The sequence below is a fragment of the Prionailurus viverrinus genome, chromosome A1, assembly GCF_022837055.1.
Source record: "Prionailurus viverrinus isolate Anna chromosome A1, UM_Priviv_1.0, whole genome shotgun sequence".
NCBI lineage: Eukaryota > Metazoa > Chordata > Mammalia > Carnivora > Felidae > Prionailurus > Prionailurus viverrinus.
Window position 1 is genome coordinate 120,817,719 of NC_062561.1, and position 11,535 is coordinate 120,829,253.

At 39.5% G+C, this 11,535-nt stretch overlaps 1 pseudogene; it reads left to right on the top strand.

Moving 5' to 3' along the window:
- Positions 1-475: 475 nt before the first annotated feature.
- LOC125147671 (uncharacterized) lies at positions 476-612 on the top strand (annotated as a pseudogene).
- The last annotated feature ends 10,923 nt before the right edge of the window (positions 613-11,535 follow it).

The window sequence follows — 11,535 nt, forward strand, 5'->3', positions numbered from 1 at the left end:
TATATATATATATATATATATATATATATATATATACACACATACATACATACATACATACATTATGGTAGAGAATACAGTGTTTCCCAGTAGTACAGTCTGGTGTTACTGACTTGATTTGTACAAAGGCATCAGAAATTTTACACGCCATAGCTTTTGCTCTGTTAGTACAAATCAACCCAGTGTGAACAAGGCAGTGTTGGTATACTCTGAACACAGTTCTGAGCTCATGGGTGTCCTGGAAATGTCTTGGGGACTTTGCTGTTCTTAGAATTGCTGCCTTAAATCCAATCTGCCTTTCTCTTGAGTAGCTAGAGTTTGAACAATTCAATTCTGTGCTCCTTTTTTGAGTGACCAATTCAGATGCCAAATGTATTACTGTTGCTTACACATCTCTGATTTTGTGATTCTCATGGCCCATTTTGATGAGCCAGTACATTGTAGTCCCACTAATCTTTCTATTAACTCCCTATGAATTGCTTCTCAGCCTTTTGGCTAAGATCAAGTGTAGTATCTATTAACTCCCTATGTTTTCTCTAGGTCCTGCGACTATTCACATACTTTTTCTTCAACTAGGAACACCACTTCCCTCCAAACTGTGAGGGTAACATATACTCAGATATAAGCTAAATATCCTTTTCTTAATAACATGCTCATTGATACCTACATTTGAACTTACTTTTAAACATCTGTTATATGCTATGGAATAGGAAGTAGTCATAAATTTGTAAATTTTGGATATTCTTTTTTATGAGTTTAATGTCCATATCATTCACCTTTTTTTAAGTTTATTTATTTTTGAGAGAGAGAGAGAGAGAGAGAGAGAAAGTGTGAGTTGGGGAGGAGCAGAGAGACAGGGAGAGAAGACAGAATCCCGAGCAGGCTCCATGCTGACCTGGGGCTCAAATCCATGAGCCGTGAGATCATGACCTAAGTTGGAGTTGGATGTTTAACCGATTGAGCCAGCCAGGAGCTCCTGTATCATTCACTCTTAAATCAGCCCCCGACAAGGTGCCTGTTATGCAATATTCACTCAATAAATACTTGTGTATTATATATTCTTCACAGTCTGGAGTACAGGTGACCCAAAATGTTAACTGTTTTTCTGTACCTCTGTTTAATCTCTGTCATGTTTTCCTTTTACCTGTCAGCAAATAAATAAATAAATAAATAAATAAATAAGTTTAATTCTAGGTAATTTCATTGTTTTTCTACTTATAGGTAAGTGATAAAATTCAGGGTTTCTTCCTTTTCTTCTCCCTGGTACAGATTTTATCATCTAGGATTGACTCAAGATTAGAGTACCAGTGGAGATGGGTACCCTACTGCTTGGTCTGGATCCATGTATCCTGGTGCCCATCAGTTAATGCCACAACACTGTTGTGCTTTGTGATAGGCAGCCTCCATCCCCCGTGGCATTTGTACATAAGACGGTATACACCTACATGAAACTAACTAAGATGGCCTCTAGTATACAGCTAGCTGGTCCTCATTATTTGCAGCTTTCACAATTGTGAATGTTCATACTTCCTGTGATTGGTTTAGAATCTTAAAATCAATAGCTGGCACTATTTTGTGGTCCCATAAAAACATGATTAGAGCAGTGAAAAAATCCGATGTGCATAATCCCAGTTGGGGCTGAATATAGTGATGCTCAGTGTTCTTGTGTTACTTTTCCTGCTATAAGCAGGGGTCCTTTTTGAGTCTATGTAGTGCTGGCTTACCCAACATTTTTGAGCTTTTTTTCTGGTGATGTTGCGTTTAAAATGGACTCGAAGCATAGTACTGTCGAGTGTTCCTAATTACGAGAAGGCTGTGAAATGCCTTGTTGAGAAAATGCCATGTGTTAGAAAGGCTGCATTCAGTTCTGAGTTATGCCGTTGTTGGCTGTGGGTTCAAATCAGGTGAGTTAGCTAGCATTACATGTGAAATAAGGTTTCTTTAAACAAACACACACACAAAACAAGGTTCCATATTGATCCGTTGATAAAAATGGTGTGGCCAAGGGGCTCGTGAGAACCTAAACCTGTATTTCTCCTAGAAGTAATGGTTTAAGATTTGCGAGTTCTATATTTGTAACTACTTGATAAAACATTAATTACCATGAATAATGAGAATTTACTGTGCCATTTTCCTAGGACTTCCTGCAGTCACTGAGTGTGCAGTCATGACCCTGAATTCTGGTTCTAGCTCCACTATACACTCACTGTATGCAAGACCAAGAGTCTTTCCAAAGAAGCTTCTCTAAGTATAGAAGAGAGTTATTTTTTTCCTTCTAATCTGTGGTGGTTTTAAGTGTGTCCCCCAAAACATTATGCTGAAGTTCTATCTCCCGGTACCTGCGAATGTGACTTTAACTGCAAATAGGGTCTTAGAAGATGTAATAAAATTAAGAAGAGGTTGTACTGGATCCAGGTGAGTCCTAAATCCAGTAACTGGTGTCCTTACATACAGACAGACTTGGAGATCTAGAGACAGAGAAGAGACCTATAGGAAAGAAGACCAGCTACAGATGGAGGTAGAGATTGGACTTGACCAAAGAGCCCAAAGATTGCTGGCCGGTACCAGAAGCTAGGGCAGAGGCATGAAACAGTGTCTTCCCCAGAAGGAGCCAACCCTTTAGACACCTTGATTTTCGACTTTAGTGTTCCAAAACTTTGAGATAATACATTCCTATTTTAAGCCAGCCCATTCAGGGTACTTTGTTATAGTAGCCCCTGTGAAGCTAACACACACCCTTTAACATTTTAAGGTAGTATCATTGATGAGATCCCACAGAAAAATAAACTCCAAAAAGATCTGTGAGAAAAGGGTATTTGATCAAATGTATCATGGTAGTTCACAATTGGCAAGTCCTCTCTGCTAATTAACTGGAAATTCTAGCCTCCAGTTTTCAGATAGCGGGTGTCACTGAGAAGTAGGACGCTGGAGAACGAACTCATGGGAAAGTTTCTGTGTGTGCCATTTCACACTCTCAGATCAAATGCTGTTTAAAGGAGGAATGATAAATATTAATGTGGCACCTGCTTCAATTACTTTCAACTAGCAGGAGCTGACACAGTGCGGCACACCCAGTGAGACCCTGAGGAAGCAGCTCTTGACACTGGCAGGCGTACCTCAGCGATCCCTCCTGAACCAGACCCAGTACCTTTCCTAATTGGCCCTCTGAGGTGGGATGTTGCTCGCCAGCCTGAAGACCCTTAGTGACTGCGGGGCCGTTTGCCAGCTCTCATGCAACACAGGGGTTGCGTCCGTGCCTCATATGTAGGCTGGTGGGGAAGGGAGCTGTTGACCAGCACTCCCTTTCCCAATCAGGTGCCTGGAGATGAGCCTGTGGAAGGTTAGCTCCTTCCACCGAACGTGGAACAGCCGCCTTGCCTCAGGATTTTCCCGGAGGTAGTGTTTGACTCATTTGCTTGCACTTCCGGCTGCTGCTGGGGTCACACACTACCACGAACCTGGCAGGGTATCTTCCAGGGGATGTTTCCCTTCCCTTGCTTCAAGTTATTTATGGGGGCACCAGGACTTGAGAATCCTGCATAGGAAGGAAGTAAAATCAGGAAGGCAGCAATAAGTACCAGTACCTGTGTCTGGGCTTGCCTCTAGCCATGTAAATTATTTAGAAATTGCTCAATGTAGCCCTCTGTGACAAGCTTCACCGAGAGAGTGGGAGAAGTGATAGCCTATTCTCCAGAAGCTGCATGCAAAAAGAGCATCTCCAAGTGAAATTTTTCAGCCATAATTTATATAGGATTCTAGGTGTGCCAGCTGCTACATGATGTGCTTAATAAGTTTAATTCTTCAAATTCTAGCAACCCTAAGGTGGGTCAACTATCATTACCTATATTGTACATATAAAGACTCCTAACAATAGTAGAAGTGGAGTAAATTTTCCAGGCAATGACTAGTAAGTGATAGAACCTGCTTACAAATACAGGTCTACTTGACTGCATTTCCAATCTTATCTCCTAAGTGCATAACCTCTGATTGGAGCTTGAAAACACACCACACACGTGCACACACACACATACACACCCCCACACACACATGTTGGACCAGAGCTTTGAATAATATAGACACACATATATGCACACATACATATGTTGGATTCTTAGGTTAGAATAAAGTCTATGCCTGACATATTACCAATAGTAATGTTTCACATGGATATACCAGTAGATAGATATCTTAGAACAGAGATGATTTCTGTTCTACCAACTGAGAATAGTTCAGCATTTGGCACTAAGGTATACACAGTAAATATTGGTTGAATTAATAACTGAAACAAATATATGGCCAGAAAAATTCTTCTATTGATTGCAGTTCTGTACCCTCTATAAACTTTTTAATTCCCAGACCAGCTTCAGGAAATAGGCAGAATAAAAATGATCATTCTTACCTTGCAGACATGGACCTGGAACTTATATTTTCTGATTGCTGGGTTTTGCTCTCTCCACTCCATCTTTCTGATATGGCAGCCTTGGGTTCAGCTATTACTCCATACGTTCTTGTTGTTTTCATTGGCCTAATTTGAGACACTAGACAGACGTTGCTGATTGCCAAAGAGGAGGCAAAGAATGGCCTGAAAATCCCCAGAGTTTGTACTTTCATCCTTTAAAGAAACTGTGAACATGCTGGGATCACTTCTTCTTTTTTTTTTTTTAAATGTTTATTTATTTTTGAGAGGGAGAGAGAGAGAGAGAGAGAGAGAGAGAGAGAGAGAGAGAAGGAGGTAGCGTGAGTCAGAGAGGGGCAGAGAGAGGGAGAGAGAGAATCCCAAGCAGGCTCCATGCTGTTAGCACAGAGCCCGACATGGGGCTTGATCCCACAAACCACAAGATCATGACCTGAGCAGAAATCAAGAGTCAGAGGCTTAACCTACTGAACTACTCAGGTGCCCCTGAGATTTCTTCTTAACTTTGGGAAAGGTAGCTGCTCCCATTTGAACAGTAAAATTTGGAGCTGGCAACTGAGTACCACAAAGATCATTCCATTTTGGGAACTAGAGACCCTTAGGTGAATCCTAAAGTACAATCAAGGCATACTTACCATTTCAACGTGTCCTTGGTGATACGGAGATATGTCCCTGGTTTGACACATCAAATGACTCAAGAACTTTAAGGAATAAATCTCTGTTCCATATTTTGGAAGAAGAATAAAAGAAAGATATTTAAGTGCATCTAGAGCTGTAGATACAGATAGATATATGAAAGGTCACAAATACCTCATGATTTTTAACTACACTCTCAATTGTGAATGATATTGGAAAATAGTATTATGGGAAAATTTAAATGTTAAACACATGTGTTACTGCTTCTAGCTTTTCCTCTCTGTTCTACGTTGCCCATGGGTAGGATGGATAATTCTCAACCCCTCCTATGGGGAGTTTCTCTTGTAGCCACATGTAGAAGGCCAAGATTATATATCACCTTTAGGCAACCAGATACCAAGAAATCAAACATGGTCTTGTATATTTACCAAATATTGTAAGGAAGAGCCCAAAGATGGTTAATGACCTACCAGAAACTGCAACAACTATTTTGGACCTATTCCCATCTATTATCTTCCTGTGAAAAGCTAATACTAGATATCTATTCATTATATTAACAGAAGTAGAAAAGCTTAATTAATTTCTCCATTTTTCATAACAGAGCTGCATCTCTTGAAAGATGCTATTTGGGTCCACTACAGAGTTTTGAAGTCCACTACTAGGGGTAAACTCCCTTAGACTCTAGCTCGTTTTACATATGCACCTAATACTACAGACTCTTGTTCTTCCCTTTAGGCTCCATATCGCCATCACATTCCTTGTGCCTTAATGGTAATGACCTTTCCTTTCTTTTTCTGATTTCAGTTTGAAGCTCTTAAATCCTTATTATCAATAGTCAGTTCTTCTTTCTCTTTATATACAGTATCTTATGAGCTCCAAGTTTGTTAGATTTGGCTTCATAGGTCCTCTTCCTTCCCTTTTTACTACAACCTCTCTCTTCCATTTTCCTTGAATACCTTTACTCTCTATCTACAACTTTTGAAATTTAAAACCTCTTTTCAGAGTCCTCTGAGAAGCGATGATCTCTAAGAACCTTCTGAAAGTGCAGCTTGCCCAATAAAATTTGAGATTGCCTTCTCCTGAAATGCTATAGCATGTGTATTTCTTGTTAAAAATCTATCTAGTATGATATAGTTCTATCTATATAGCATGATAGTTATGGGCGCCCTGTTTGGTTCTCTCCTTTTTTGAAATATGAGAAGCGTCAGTCTCAGATGCAGCCCTTGGGGGCTGGCAGTATACTACACTTATTAGCTTTGCTCCTAATAGATAGTCTGCTATAGAAATTTAAGGGTTCTATAGTCAGGCTGGCTAGATTTGAATCCCAGCTTTGACATATATGACTTCAGACAAATTACTTAATTGCTTTGAACCTCAGTTCTCTTATCTAACAAAGAACAATGACTGTTTTTGAAATGTGTGTTTTAATGCACATTAACTGTTATTCTTTGAGTACCTATTCTGTGCTCAGATACTTTTTTTGTGTGCTCAAAAGATACACATTGGTAAACAAGACAGACAAGTGCCTTACTTTCACAAGGTGTAGATTCTAGTGGGAGGAGACCAAGAGCTGATGTTAACTTGTTATGCAATACCATGGCTGTACCACTTCCTATTTTCAGATAAATTTCCATTCTGTTTTCAGCTAAATTTCTAATCCATAGGTTCCTACATCATTTTGGTTGTTAAAGATAGTGAATGTAATTCTGTGTACAGATACTTAGCAAATTATGTTGAAAGGGACATTTTGGGTGAGGCACCATGACAATAAATACCATACTCCAAAGTGAAATGAGAGGTCATGATATAAACAATTCAAAAGTGGTGTTGAATTCCACTTCTGTATCTATTAAAATCTTCTCATGCATTGAGTATAACTAAATGTCAGCTTGAAGATAAAAGAAAAAAAATGCTGTTGACAGCATTTGGGATCCTCTAAGTGCTACCTTTTCCCCTAAGGATGGGAAGTGTGGGTCTGCTTCCTTCTTCTGCTTACATTAAGAAAGATGTACTTTAAGGAGACCATTCGGAGTTAAATATGATTTCCCTTGTTTTGGGGAACCCTGTACACTTGAGCCGATTCCTTCTGAAAGATCCAGAAAGTGAAAGATAGGTCAGCTAGCTGCTTTGGTACTGGAGTGATGGAGTATTGAGTGGCCTGCATCCCTTGACTTTATTGAGGAATATAATACTTAAATATTCCCCATGGACAAAGTATGCATGGAAACAAGGGGAGGGGTGTTTCTGGGAGGGCTGTAGAAAGGTTGAATAGACATCAGAAGAAAGATCTTGAGGTACCAGTTGATACCTATGTCCAAGGAAGGAGTAAGTAGACAGCTGCAGTAGAAATGTATTCATATTCATCAGTAATCAATATTGACTGAGCTGTTGAGATGCTTAAAAGAGATTTCATTTATACTCCTATCAGTAAACAAGATAATTTGAGCATGTGGTAAAAGCCATGAGGAGATAGGTTAGGACAACTTAATAGAGATTGACTAGGATAAAGCAGAAGTAACTTGAGAGTGGATGCTGAAGGGAGGTCTCTCAGAGCAGGTAATAGTAGATCGGCAGGAGGTAGGCAGGCGGGTCATGTTCTGAATCCTGAGAAGGTTCTATAGGTAAAGGGAGTAGCGAACATCAGGACCACTGGGTGGGAATGAGGTCAACATATCTTAGCAATCCAAAGAAAGCCAGTGTGTTGAAACTCGGTGAGTGGTGGTGATGGAAGATTACTGGATGTCACCAGATAGAATTGTAGAGACAGATCAAGTAGGACTTTGCAGGGCATGGTAAGGATCTTGGGTTTTATTTTCAGTAGAAAAGAAAGCCTCTAGAGACTTTTAGGCAGGGAGCAACATGAAGTAATTTACATTGTAAAACTATCCCTTCTATTTCGGAGTAAAGTAACAGAAAACTGCAAAGTACAGGGATAATGGAGTGATCAGAAATCTCCTGGGGAAGATCAGACTTGAACTACACCTGGAAAATTTGGATTGAATTTAGAGGAGCTGGGGAAAATGGAGGGAGGCTGCATGGAGGAGCATACACAGGTACAGAGGCAGGAAAGTATAGCACAAGACACAATTTCCCTCCAGCATAAACAAAACCCAGTCAGTCATTGGGATCCTGAGTTCTAGGTTGGTTGATGGGATTAATGAGCACTGGCCAAGCAGGGGTCCAGAGGAGGGCAACAAGATACAGGGTCCAATCAAACCAAGTCAAGTTTCCAACAGTGATATCCATCCGAAGGGCTAAGTGAAAAGATACATTTCAGGAGTAAGGGACCTGGGTAAAAAGATTCCAAAGGCTGGTGAGCTATAAAGTCCAAAAGAGTGGCTGAGATGTAGTAACAGGTTCTAGCTTATCGGTGGTCATGGATGGAGAGGAAGCTATTAATAATATGAAGACAAAGCAAAACTCTAATTGCTTGACTGGGCTACTGTTTGCACTTTTACATTGGCAGTTCCTTGTTTAGAGCTCTTAAAATCCAAATGAGCCTCTATATGGCAACTTCATGGCATTAGTCTGAATTGTGCTTTTCTATCTGTGGTATTATTTAACTAGCATCTGGTTCCACAACAAGGCGATCAGCTCAGTAAAACTAAAGCCATTTCTAATTTTGCTCACTAAGCTATCCCTGCATGATGCCAAGCACATAATAGTTACTCAAACATTTGCTGAATGAACGGCTAATGCATCACCTTCTAAACATTTCATGAGTTTGTCTTGCTTCTTCCAAATCCAAACAGACTAGCACCCTTCTAGATTGTGAATGAGACAACGACACAGACTTTAATTTTTTTATACATCCAAAAAAACTTGATTGACACCTAGTATGCGTTACCCACTTTGAAAGATGTTCACTGATACACTGATAAGCATGACTTTCATGCCCCTATTCTTAATTTTTTTTTACACTTATTTATTTTTTTTGAGAAACAGAGTGAGACAAAACATGAGCGGGGGAGGGTCAGAGAGAGAAGGAGACACAGAATCCGAAGCAGGCTCCAGACTCTGAGCAAACAGTCAGCACAGAGCCTGATGTGGGGCTCGAACCCACAAACTGTGAGATCATGACCTGAGCTGAAGTTGGATGCTCAACTGACTGAGCCACCCAGGTGCCCCAACTTGCCCCTATTCTTAAGGAACTTAATGTTTAGTGCAGGATGTTAAATAATTTTGCCCAAGGTTATTTAATTATAGTTAACATATGTGCTAACGAGGAAAAATACAGATTTCTATGAGTAGCATAAAAACCCATTTTCTACCTTCAAAACCAAAAAAATATTATAATCTTGGAGGAAGATTACTTGTAATTTGTATGGTACCTAGAACAGGCCCATTCAAAGTGCTAAATGCTTGTCTGAGTAGAAAATCAAAGCTGACATATTGACAATACATGACATTACATGCTGACCATGGTAATCAGTCTATCACTCTATTTGTTCTATCAAAATAGCACTGAAATCATGATGTCTTTATTCTTGTCCCACAGATAAGGTGATCAGGGAATTACTGAAGAGACTTTCCATGGGGTAGGATAGTAGACATTTCTTTTCCATCTGTCTGTGCATACAGAGGTGTTGGCTCTTTCCCTGTGTCGGAAATCAGAATGATCAGTATAGAAGTGCTAGAATTAGATGTGGGCAGAGAATACCTTTAGTGATTAATAAAGGACTAGAGTCCCCTTAGAGATTTTAAATTGGACCGGGTGGTCATCTACCTAAAAGCACTGAAGAAATTCAGGGGGAAAAAAAAAGAAAGTTTAGAAACTTAAGTACTTAAAAGTAGGAAAATAGAAATACCATGGTGAGGATGCCAGCATTTGATGAATCCCAGTGGAAGATTATTTTGTTGCCTAGCTGACCCTGAAGCCACACTCCTTAGGGATTGTTGCTTGCATTCGCTGTACCTTCTTCCCTGGACTGCTTTGTTCCTGCCCCTTTCCCTATTTACCATATTTTTGCACTTGAGATCTAGCCCAAGAAACTTGCCTCAATGACCTCTTAAATGTTGGACCTTCTCATTTACTCTTTCATTGTCCTGTTATGTCCTCTTTAACATCACAATGTGCATTTACTTTATTTGCATAGTTTTAGGTTCATTTTTGTTTTGTATTAAAATATATATAGACACCTGGGTGGCTCAGTCAGTTGAGCATCTGACTTCAGCCCATGTCCTGATCCTGCACTTCCTGGGTTCGAGCCCTGGGTCAGGCTCTGTGCTGACAGCTCAGGGCCTGGAGCCTGCTTCGGATTCTGTGTCTCCCTCTCTCTCTGCCTCTTCCCAGCTTACACTCTATCTCTCTGTCTCCTCAAAATAAATAAAAATAAAAAATAAACATTAAAAAATTTATATATATATATATGTTATGTACGTATATGTGTATATATATATATATAATCAGTGGGGGAGAGGGGCAGAGGGAGAGACTGAGAGGATGTCAGGCAGGCTCCATGCTCAGTGCAGAGCTTGACAAGGGGCTCAATCCCACAACTGGGGAATCATGACCTGAGTGGAAATCAAGAGTCAAAGGCTCAACTGACTGAGCCACCCATGAGTCCCAGTAATTTGTATCTTTAATTACATTTTTTTTAGGGAAAATCTCCCTAAAATGTAAGCTTCATGAGGTCATCTATCTATTCTGTGTTAACTTCAAACTTAAAAAGTAATTGGGCATGTGAAAAGTGCTACATAAATATTTATGAAGGAGGAAATGAAAATTGTTTGGCTATGATGGGGACTATAAGGATTGCATTTTACATTGGTGAAAATCACTTGGATTTTCCAGGCTCACAGAGAAAGAAACTCATTAACTCTTTTCTTTATTTCTTCCCTTATTTAAGTACTTTTAGCAGGCAGTTTTTGTGTGTGTGTATACCTCAGAGTGTACTTATATTCCCCCCCCAGCTTTATTAAAGTATAATTGACAAATAAAAGTTGTATATATTTAAGGTGAACAACATGATGTCTTGATATACATGGTGAAATGATTACCACAATCAAGCCAATTAACATATTCATCACCTCAACATACTTACAATTCTATGTGCATGATAACAATTAAGATCAACCCTCTTAAGCAAATTTTAAGTATATAATACAGTATTACTAACTATATTCACCATGCTATACTTTAGCCTTAAATCATCTCACACAACTGGATTTTTACAATTTTTTCCCAGTTGAAATCCTCTGATGCTTAAACTGAAGCTTGAGGCCTAATTTTCTCCTCTACTGATAAGAAGCTTCATGTATTTATTCTATCCTCTCAGTTTGCTTCTCTTTAAGTAATTTCTTTCCCCATCCCTCTCCTGTGAGGAAGTAGAAAGAGCACTGACTGTGTGTATGGGGGAAAGAAAAAAGTTAATTTGCCATTGAGATTTTGGTCACAAAAACCTTCTAAGATGTGTCACTTTTTTTTTAAATTTTTTTAATGTTTATTTATTTTTGAGACAGAGACAGAGCATGAATGAGTGAGG